Source organism: Chrysochloris asiatica, unplaced genomic scaffold (assembly GCF_000296735.1).
Source record: "Chrysochloris asiatica unplaced genomic scaffold, ChrAsi1.0 scaffold00177, whole genome shotgun sequence".
Classification (NCBI taxonomy): domain Eukaryota; kingdom Metazoa; phylum Chordata; class Mammalia; order Afrosoricida; family Chrysochloridae; genus Chrysochloris; species Chrysochloris asiatica.
Window position 1 is genome coordinate 6,460,083 of NW_006408695.1, and position 11,064 is coordinate 6,471,146.

The window sequence follows — 11,064 nt, forward strand, 5'->3', positions numbered from 1 at the left end:
GAATTTTGCAATCTTAAATATTCGTAGGCTTATGTTGACATACAATTATTCCATACTGCAGAAAGACATTGAGAAAAAATTCTTTACAGAACTTGTCACCAAGGAACAATTTCATCAGGAATAAGGGTGGGAGCACTAAATTAATTTCAAGGAGGTACATTTGTACATTTTCCCCACCACCCTTCCTGCCATTGACCACTTGAGCTTTCTGAAGGGTTCACTTCCTACACCAGAGAAAAAGGGGCAATGGTGAACTTCGTTCTTGTCCCTCTTTGTTAAGTTTTAGGAGAGCTCCTGCTTAGCATTCAAGCAGATATGAGGCTAGGTCTCCAATTGTATGAACTTGAACAACTTGTACAAGCAGACATGAGGATGACTTTTCTAATTGTGCAGATTTGAGTAAGTTGCCAGCGTTAAGTGAGGAGGCAACTCAATTAATACAAACTGAAAAGTGTTTAGGGTCCTTTAGAGGTGGGTGCATCAGATTTTAAGGAGTCCTGCTGACACAAGGCATAAGTTATTGACTCTTAACTAAAAAACCAGTGGTTTGAGGTCACCCTGTGACTTCATGTGGGAAAAGACTTGGCAATCTGCTACAATAAAGATTGCCACCTAGGAAACCCTATGGGGGAATTCTCCTTTCTTATACAGAGTCACCATGAGTCAGAATCTACTCAATGACACACAATAGCACACTAGACTTCAGTGGCTGTGTCATTTTGAATAAAATAATTCCCATCCCAGGATCCCAATTTTAATAGCTTTAAAATGAGAATTGTCATTTTAAGATCAAGGATGGCAGCGAGAGACTTTATCTTTCATACTTTGGACATGTCATCAGGAAAGATAAATCATAGAGAAAGGAGTCATTTTCAGGATAGTAGAGGAGCAATGAAAACAAGGGAAATCCTCAAAAGTCACAACCATGGGCTCAAACATATCAAGGATCATTTAGATGCTATGCTATACTTGTTATGTGCCACTGAATCAGTTTTGCCTCACAGTGACCCTGCATACAGTTTCTGAAAGAGGTTGCTGGGTTTGAACTGCTGACCTTGTAGTTCCCAGTCCAGTGCTTATCCTACAGCACCACACAAAGGCTCTATGATGCTATAGAAACAGGTACTATTTTATTCTGTTATGCATATAGTTGTCATGAGTCACAGCTGACTTGATGGTAATTAGCAACAACAACATAACTATAAAAAGAAAATTATAATGCCTCCTTATAAGTAAGGAAGAAGTCCAAGCTGCACTGAAGACATTAATGAAAAACCAGCCTCCAGGGATTGATGGCATGCATACTGAAATGTTGCAATAAACTGATGTAACGTGGGAGACATTGACTCATCTATGCCAAGAAATTTGAAGACTGTTATCGGGTCAACTGATTGAAAGATCCATACCAAAAAGAATGCAAAAATCACTGAACAATACCATTAATATCATATGCCAATAATGTTTTGCTGATGATAATTCAAAACCAGTCTCAGCAACATCAGCATCATGGAGCTGCCAAATTTCATGTTGGATTCTAAAGAAGACATGGAAAACATCTTGGCTAAAAGCAGAGAATACCAGAAATATATTTAATATTTGTGCTTTACTGACACTGCAAAGGCATTCGACTGTAGGGGTCATAACAAGCTATGGATAACATAACAAGCATTGTGAAGAATGCATATTCCAGAACACTTAACTATGCTCAAGAGGAAACCTGTCTGAAGAGGCAGTTGTTTGAACATAACAAGGACATATTGAATGGTTTATCAGGAAAGGTGTGTGCCATGATTGTATCCTTTCACCATACTTATTCAATCTGTATGCTGAGCAAATAATCTCAGAAACTGGATTCTATGAAGAAGAACATGGCCTCAGGATTGGAGGAAGACTCATTAACAACCTGCAATATATCGATGACACAACTGTACTTGCTGGAAGTGAAAAAGACTTAAAATACTCAGTGATTAAGATTAAAGATTTCAGTATAAAATGTACCTTAATGTAAAGAAAGAAAGATCCTTACAATGGGACCAATAAACAATGTCATGATAAGTGGATAAAAGATTAAAGTTATCAAAGACTTCATTTTGTTTGGATCCACAATCATTGTTCATGGAAATAACAGTCAAGAAATCAAATGGTGTATCATATTAGACAAATGTGCTGCACAAGGTCTCTTTAAAGTATGAAAGAACAAACATATCAGTTTGAGGTCTAAGGTGCACCTGACCTAAATCATGGTATTTTCAGTTGCCTTATATGGATATGAAAGCTGTACAATGAATAAGGAAGAGCACAGAAAAATTGGTGCATATGAATTATAATGCTGGAAAAGAATATTCAGAGTACTATGGACTGACAGGAGAAAAACAAATTGATCTTGGAAGAAGTACCCCCAGAAGACCCCTTAGAAATGAAGATGGCAAGACTTCATCTCTTGTACTTTGGACATGTTATCAGGAGATCCGTCCCTGAAGAAGGACACCATGCTTGGTAAAGTGACTGTTATTTTAGGTTTCATCGAGCCACTTTTGGCTCAAATCCAAAATATTGCCTGGCCCTGAACCATCCTTACAACTGTTGTTAAGCTTGAGCCCACTGGTGCTGCCAATTTGCCAATCCATCTCTCTGGGAGGGGTCTTCTTCTTTTTTGCTGACCCTAAACTTTACCAAGCATGATGCCCTTTTTCAGGGATTGGTGCCTCCTGATAATATGTCTGAAATAGAAGAGATGGAGTCTGTCCATCCTGGCTTCTAAAGGATCATTCTGGCTGTACTTCTTCCAACACAGATTTGATTGTTCTTCTGGCAGCCCGTGGTACTTTAAGTATTCTTCTCCAACACCATAAATCAAATGCATCAACTCTTCTATTGTCTTCCTTTTTTTTTTTATTTTTTAGGTATAAAAATCTGTATTTATATTATAATGACAGAATGATACAGTACAGTCCCACCCAGTGGGCAGAGAGGGGGCTCCCCTGTATCACTCTCCAGTGAGGGTCTGATGGCATAGCCCACCTCCCCAGCACCAGGCCCCCAGCATAGTCCCAGGCTCCAACTTTCACATGCATATAAGACTACTAAAAATACCATGACTTGTGTCAGGCACACATAGTCCTCAAACTGATATCTTTGCTCTTTAACAATTGAAAGAGTTTTGTTTGTTTTTCTTTGCAGCAGATTTGTCTAATGTAATACATCATGTGATTTCTTGATTGCTGCTTCCAAGAGTGTTGGTTGTGGATCCAAGCAAAAAGAAGTCTTTGGCAATTTCAATCTTTTCTCCATTTATAATGATGTCATTTATTAGTTCATTGGGAAGAATTTTGCTTTCTTTACATTGAGGTTCAATCCATATTAAAAGCTGTGATCTTTTATATTCATCAGTAAGTATGTTAAGTACCGTTGTTCTGTTGAATGACTGTCTCTTGGTCTACATACAGATTCCTCATGAGCACAATTAAGTATTCTGGAATACCCATTCTTCACAATGTTATCCATACCTTGTCATGATCCACACAGTCAAAAAAGTCTTTGCATAGTCAATTAATCACAAGTAACAACAACAACAACAACAACTATCTTTCAGGTATTCTCTGCTTTCAGCCAAGATCCATCTGACATCAACAATGATATTACTATCTCCACAGCCTCTTCTAAATCTGACTTGAGTTTTCTGGCAGTTCCCTGTTGATGTGCTGTGACAGCCATTTTAAAAATTATCTTCAGCAAAAGTTTACTTACATATGGTATTAACAATATTGTTTGATGAGTTTTGCATTCCCCTGGGTCATCTCTCTCGAATGGGCACAAATATAGGTATTGTCCAATCAGTTGACCAAGTAGCTGTCTTCCAAATGTCTTAGACTCAGTGAGTCAGTGCCACACATATTGCATCAATTGTGGAAATTTTTCAATTTGCAATCCATCAATTCCTGAAACCTTGTTTTTCACCAATGTCTTCAGTACAGTCTGTCCTTCTTCCTGCATTAACATTGATTCTTGATATGTTACCTCTAGAAATGGAATATCAACCATTTCTTTTTTTTTTTTTTCTTTTACAGTACAAATAAAAGTTCATTGTACAAAATCAAGGCCTTCATATTTCACAGCTCACTAAGGCTAAAGTAAGACTAGATAATTATTTAAGTCCTAAAAAGTTTTCACACTCCCCCTGGCTCCCTACAATAAAATGGTCTGACCAAAAGTTATCAAAACAGACACTGTAAGTAAAGTAAAGTCTTTTAAAGAAGATGATCCCAAATGTTATTTCTTGGCATAGGTGATCTTCATGGCATGGGATGGTGTGATCTTAAAACCTTGTAAAGCATCCCTGGCATCATTTTTCAAATTCAACAAAAGCAATGCCATGCCTCCCAGGTACCAAGCGCACTTCCTTAAAACCAGGGAACTGATTAAACAGCAATGAATAACATCATCTCATTCATCTCTTCCAGTAAATTATTAAGAAATAAAATATAGTTTGGAGGGTAATCAGGGACCTGAGGACTTGGCGTTGAGTTTCCTTGGGTGTTAGCTGAATTTGGTGTCCCCTGACTAGGCTTTTTGTTTGCAGTTGTTGCTGTTTGTTCCACAGTTTTAGCTTTTTTCTTCTCTTTGTCAGCAAAAGTGCCATGCATTTTAGAAATTATATTAGAATCGGTTTTTGCATCTTGGATTTGTATTGGCTTACCATAGAATGGAAATCTTTGTAACTGTCTCAAGGCATTTGTGGATGAGCCGAATACCTTAAAAATATGGAATGCTTCACGAATTTGTGTGTCATCCTTGCACAGGGCCATGCTAATCTTCTCTGTATTGTTTCAATTTTAGTATATGTTGCTGCTGAAATGAGCACCAACCATTTCTTTTTGATTTAGTGATTCTATGTATACCTTCCATCTTCTATATATGATTTCTGCATCTTTCTGCATTTTGCTTATGGAATCCTCCAATATTGCATGTTGAGTCTTGAATTTTTTCTTCAGTTCTTTCAGAAATACTGAGCATGTTCTTCGCTTTTAGTTTTCTAACTCCAGGTCTTTGCAGATTTCATTATAATATTTGACTTTGTCTTCTTGAGCTGCCCTTGGAAATTTTCTGGTTAGCTGTTTTACCTCCTCATTTCTTCCATATGCTTTAGCGTCTCTATGATCAAGAGAAAGTTTCAGAGTCTCTATTGATGTCCATTTTGTTCTCTCCTTTCTTTTTAATGACATTTTTGTTTTCTTCCTGTATGATATACTTAATATCATCCCAGATGCCTCTGGTCTTTGGTCATTAGTGTCTAATGCAGCAAATCTGTTCTTGAGATTGTCTTTAAATTACATGGGATATGGTCAAGGTCATATTTAGGCTCTTGTGGATTTATTTTAATTGTCTTCAACTTCAACCTGAACTTACACAGCCAGAAGCTGGTAAAATGGAGGGTCAAAACCCCAACAAGATGGTTTGAGGTAGTGGCAACAACAATGGGCTCAAATATAATAATTGTGAAGACAAGTCAGGATTGGAAGCATTTTTGTTCTGTTGCACATAGGGCCACTATGAGTTGGAGTTGACTTAATAACACCTAATAACATTTGGCTTATTGTAAATACTAAATGAAAGAATACTTGTAAACTAGCATAGTAACTTTCACAGAGGGAGTACTTGAGAAGTGTGGACTCTTTTCCAGGGGTCAGATTATGAATCAAACTTTCCTACTTAAAATCTCTAAGTCATTTGTAGTCACAGTGACACTAGGAAAGGCTGGGGATATTGCAAGACTGAACATCCTTCTCTCTACTGCTCTTGCATTGTATATATTTGACAGATGTTCTTTCTGTGAGTCTTCATTTTACCTTCTTTCTCCCACTTTGTTTTTAGTCATCATTACCTCTATCTTTTGAATCCCTTTTATTTTATTTTAGATGTATATGTTTTTCCTCTGTCTTCTTTCATCATTTTCTCTTTGTCTTTGATAGTCTACAATTTAAATATACTATGCTTAGGTGTAGATTTTCTGGTATTTATCCTGCTTGCTGTTCTATTAGTTTCCTGAATCTGTACTTTGGAGTGGAATCAATAAACAATTTTGGAAAATTCCCAGCTATTATTACTTCAAGTATTTTTTTTTTTATTTCTTGCACTCTTCTCCTTACAGTATTCACATTACTCTTATGTTATAATTTGTAACTGTACCACAGTCCTTGGATACTGTTTTCTTGTTCAGTATTTATGCCCTTTGCTTTTAAGTTTGAGACATTTATATGGACTTATAGTCAAGCTCACTGATTCTTTCTTTTACCATGTCCAGTTTACTAATGAGCTCATCAAGGGCATTCTACATTTCTGTTTTAGTGTTTTTTATTTATAGCATTTCCTTTGAATTTTTTCTTAAGAGTTTCCATATTTATGGTTGTATTACCTAGGTCTTCTTTTGCATAGTATCCACTTTTTCTAGTAGAGATTGAGCCTCCAAAGCTTTAATTTCTCAAGTTACTCTACCTCTAGGAATTAGTCAATTACCTTTTAAGTATTTCTATTGAAACTGCATCTAGCTGTGGTTGCTTATGCTCTTGGCAAATGGTAATTCTCTGTATCAACCTTTTTGGTTTGAGGAGCACTAGTTTGCCCTCTGACCTCAATTTTCAGTTGATTCTAAGGAAAATGGTAGATTTTCAGTTATTTTTTGTTGTGGTTGTTATTACAAGGATGGGGGTGATTACTTCCAAACTCCTTACATGTTGGATTACAAATAGGGTATATATCTTTAATTCTCTAATCATACTATACATGTTTTGAGGTTAGAGACTAATCATATTTATTTCTGTAGCTACACCCAACTCCAATTCAAACAGCATGCCAGAACACAATGAATGCTAATTAAGTATCAGTTGATGGTTTGGGGCCAGTTTTTATTCATCAGAATTTCAGTTTGGATATGAAGTACTCATTGATATCATCTGTTCTTATCCAACAATCTTTGATTGTTTACCTGTTAGGTCACTTTTAGAGTATGGGAAAACAGTGGTGGACATGAATAGGACAAATCTCTGCCCTCATTGAGTTTGCATTTTACTGAGGAAAGAGACAATTAGCAGATAAATAACTGGAAGAAAATACCAAAACCAAACCCACAACCTTTGAGCAGTTTCTGACTCGTACCAAACTTATAAGATAGACAGGAGAGTTTCTAAGGCTATAATCTTCACAGAAGCCAACTTCCACATCTTTCTCCCATGAAACAGCTGGTGGGTTCCAACTGCTGACCATATGGTTTGTAGTCAAATGCTTTAAACACTGTACCAGCAGGGTTCTTTTGGAAGAAAATGTTGTTGTTGTTAGGTGTCATGGAGTGAATTCCAACTCTTACTGGTCCTATGTACAACAGAACAAAACAATGCCTTTTTCCTGTTCCATTCTCACAATCACTATGGCTTAAAGCAATTGTAGCTTCCAGTAAATCACCCATCTCTTTCAGAGTCTTCCTCTTTTTCATTGACTTTTCACTCTATCAATCATGATGTCATTCTCCAGGGCACAGTACTTCTTGACAATATATCCAAAGTACAGAGACAAGTCTCACCATTCTCCCTTGCAAGGAGCAGTCTGGTCCTGCATCTTCCAAAACAGGTTTTTTGTTTTTCTGGCAGTTCATGGCATTTTCAACTCTTTGCCAACAGTGTAATTCAAATGCATTGATTCATTATGGTCTTTCTTATTCATTGTTCAACTTTCACATGCATGTTGTTGTTGTTGTTAGGTGTCATCCAGTCAGTACCAACTCATAACAACCCTATCAACAACAAAACGAAAGACTGTCAGATCCTGGGCCAACCTCACTATTGTTGCCACGATTAAGCCCGTTGATGCTGTCACATTGCCAATCCATCTCGCTAGGGGTCTTCCCCTTTAGCTCTGACCCTCCACCTTACCAAACATGATATCCCCTCCAACAACTGGTCCCTCCTAACAATATGTCCAAAGTATGAGAGATGAAGTTTGGCCATCCTGGCCTCCAAGGAGCACTCTGGCTGCACTTCTTCCAAAATGGATCTATTGGTTCTTTTGACAGCCCATGGCACTTTCAATATTCTCCTCCAACACCATAACTCAAAAGCATCAATTCTTCTACAGTCTTCCTTATTCACTGTCCAGCTTCCACATGCATATGAGGTTATTTAAAATAAAATAAAATAACATTGCTTGCGTCAGGCGCACCTTAGTCCTCTAGCTGATATCTTTGTTCTTCAACCTTTAAAAAGGTATTGTGCAGCAGATTTGCCTAATGTAATATGTCGTTTGATTTCTTAACTGCTGCTTCAGTGAGTGTTAATTGTTGCTCCAAGAAGAATGAAGTCCTTGACAACTTCAATCTTTTCTCTGTTGATAAAAATATTGTTTATTGGGTGAGGATTTTCATTTTCTTTACATTGAGATGCAATCCATACCGAAGGCTGTGCTCTTTGATCTTCATCAGTAAATATTTTAAGTCCTCTTCACTTTCAGCAAGCAAGGTTGTATTATCTGTATATCGCAGGTTGTTAATGAGTCTTCCTCCAATCCTGATGCCACGTTTTTGTTCATAGAGCCCAGCTTCTCATATTATTTACTCAGCATACAGGTTGAATAAGTATGGTGAAAGAATACAACCGTGTCACACATCTTTCTTAATTTTAAACCATTCAGTGTTCCCATGTTCTGTTTGAACAACTGCCTCTTGGTCCATGTGCAGATTCCTCATAAGCACAATTAAGTGTTCCAGAATACTCATACTTCACAATATTGTCCATAGCTTGTTATGATCCACACAATCAAAAGCCTTTGCGTAGTCAATAAGCACAGGTAAACATCTTTCTGATATTCTCTGCTTTTAGTCAAGATCCATCGGACATCAGCAAAGAGGCCCTTGTTCCACAGCCTCTTCTGAATCCAGCTTGAGCCTCTGGAAGTTCTCTGTTAATATATGCTTGCAGCCTTTAGCAAAACTTTACTCGCTTGAAATATCAAAATGATTGTCTGATGATTTCCTCATTCCATTGGGTCACCTCTCTTTGGAATGGGCACAAATATGGATTTCTTCCAATCAGTTGGCCAGGTAGTTGTCTTCCAAATTTCTTGGCAGAGATGAGTGAGTGCCTCCTGAGCTGTCTCACTTTCTTGTAGATTTCAATTTTGATTCCATCAATTCCTGGTGCCTTGTTCTTTGCCAATTCCTTCAATGCACCTTGGCTTCCTTCAGTATCATTGGCTCTTGATCATATGCTACCTCTTGAAAAGGCTGAACAACAACCATTTTCTTTTGGTACAGTGACTCTTGTATATTCTTTCCATCTTGTTTTGATGTTTTCTGCATCATTCAATAATTTGCCCAGAGAATCCTTCAATAACAAAAATTGAGGCTTGCTTTTTTTCTTCAGTTCCCCCAGCTTGAGAAATGCTGAGCATGTCCTTCCTTTTTGGTTTTTGGATTCCAGATTTTTGCACATTTTGTTGTAATGTTTGGCTTTATCTTCTTGAGCTGATCTTTGAAATTTTCTGTTCAGCCTTGTACCTCCTCATTTCATCTATTTGCTTTAGCATCTCTATTCTGGAGAGCAAGTTTCAGTGCCTCTTCTGACATCTATTTTGACCTTTTCCTTCTTTCTTGTCTTCCTTCATCTTATTTTCATGCTTTCTGCTCATTTTCATGTTTTCATGCTTATTTTCAGTCATTTGATCCAATATTTCCCTCGTTGTTGGTGTTGTCAAGTGCCGTCGATAGTTTAGGGTTTCCTAGGAACAGCTGGTGAGCTTGAACCATCGACCTTGCAGTTCAAACAGCTTTACAGTCTGGCACATTAACCCACTATGTGAAAGCTTGAATTTTTATTTATTTATTTTTGTAATGGAAATTTTTCATTTTTTAAAGTTTTTATTGTGCATTGAATGATACTTTACATGGGAGAACATTGGTTTTACACCATCATGTCTTTGTAATGATTGCAATCTCCTCCCTGCATCATCATTCTCTTTTACTCCTTCTGTTGTTTTTTTTTGGAGGGGTGGATAATACACACAAAAGCACTCAGGAATTTGTAATTATTTAACAACCAAAGGGCACATTCTGCAAGCTTTCCTCTTAGCCACCAGCACTCAGTCTTTCTCTTTCAATGAGTCTAGAGTTCTCAGCTGCTCTCTCTCTCCATGCCATCTCTGCCTCCATCTCTGATGTCACTGCTTCCCTGGATAGAGACCCACATTCTGCTTGTGCTCTTCTCCTTTGATGGTCCTAGAGTCCTCTGTTTCTGGGGCTGTAAGAATAGCAACTCCCCCATTTTTGTTACAAAACTTCTATCTTTACATTTGTGACAGTAGCAATTAGTCATGATAATAATACTCACTATTGAACCATAAGAATCTTATCCCCATAGGCAGATAAACTGTTACTACAAGAACAAGCAAGTTGCTTGCCCAGGAGACATCAAGGCAAGTGGTCAGGTCCCCTCAGTGTAAATCCCCTTCCAAGACTAAGACTCAATGGGAATACATGCTCTGATTGGTGACCACACTCATCACTGATAAGGGGAAGTGAGGGAAAACCAGTAATAAAGCTGTGAGCTAAGCCCTACAATGTTCAATATACTTCTGTGAACCCAGGTGGAGACCTGGTTGGCCAGCAGTGTGGCAAGACCTGGGGACTCTTGGACCCAGAGTCAGTGACATAGCCACAGAGTACTAAGCATCCAGCTGATAAGTAAAGAGGGCATATACATAGAAACATCCACACTTGCAGAAAATACCCACTTGATCTGGCTTCAATGACTGGACGATCAGAACTCAACTAGAAGAAGAAAGAAGAGGAAAATAAAGTAATCTGATACAGTATGATGAAGTTGACCTACACCTATGGATGCAGTTGCTCAAAAGAGGGAACAAATTCTTACAGCAAGGATCATTCCCACCCCTTCCATACATAGAGTAGACAGGAATGAACAATTTGGACATTGGCTACCCAAAATGGGGGGGGGGGGCTACAAAGGCAAGAAGTGACTGGCTTACAAGCTTTCAAGAGGGAACCTAGATTCAGAGGGTGTG

At 37.9% G+C, this 11,064-nt stretch overlaps 1 pseudogene; it reads right to left on the minus strand.

The window, feature by feature from the left end:
* Window positions 1-4,269: 4,269 nt before the first annotated feature.
* Window positions 4,270-4,805, minus strand: LOC102836626 (annotated as a pseudogene).
* Between the last annotated feature and the right edge of the window lie 6,259 nt (window positions 4,806-11,064).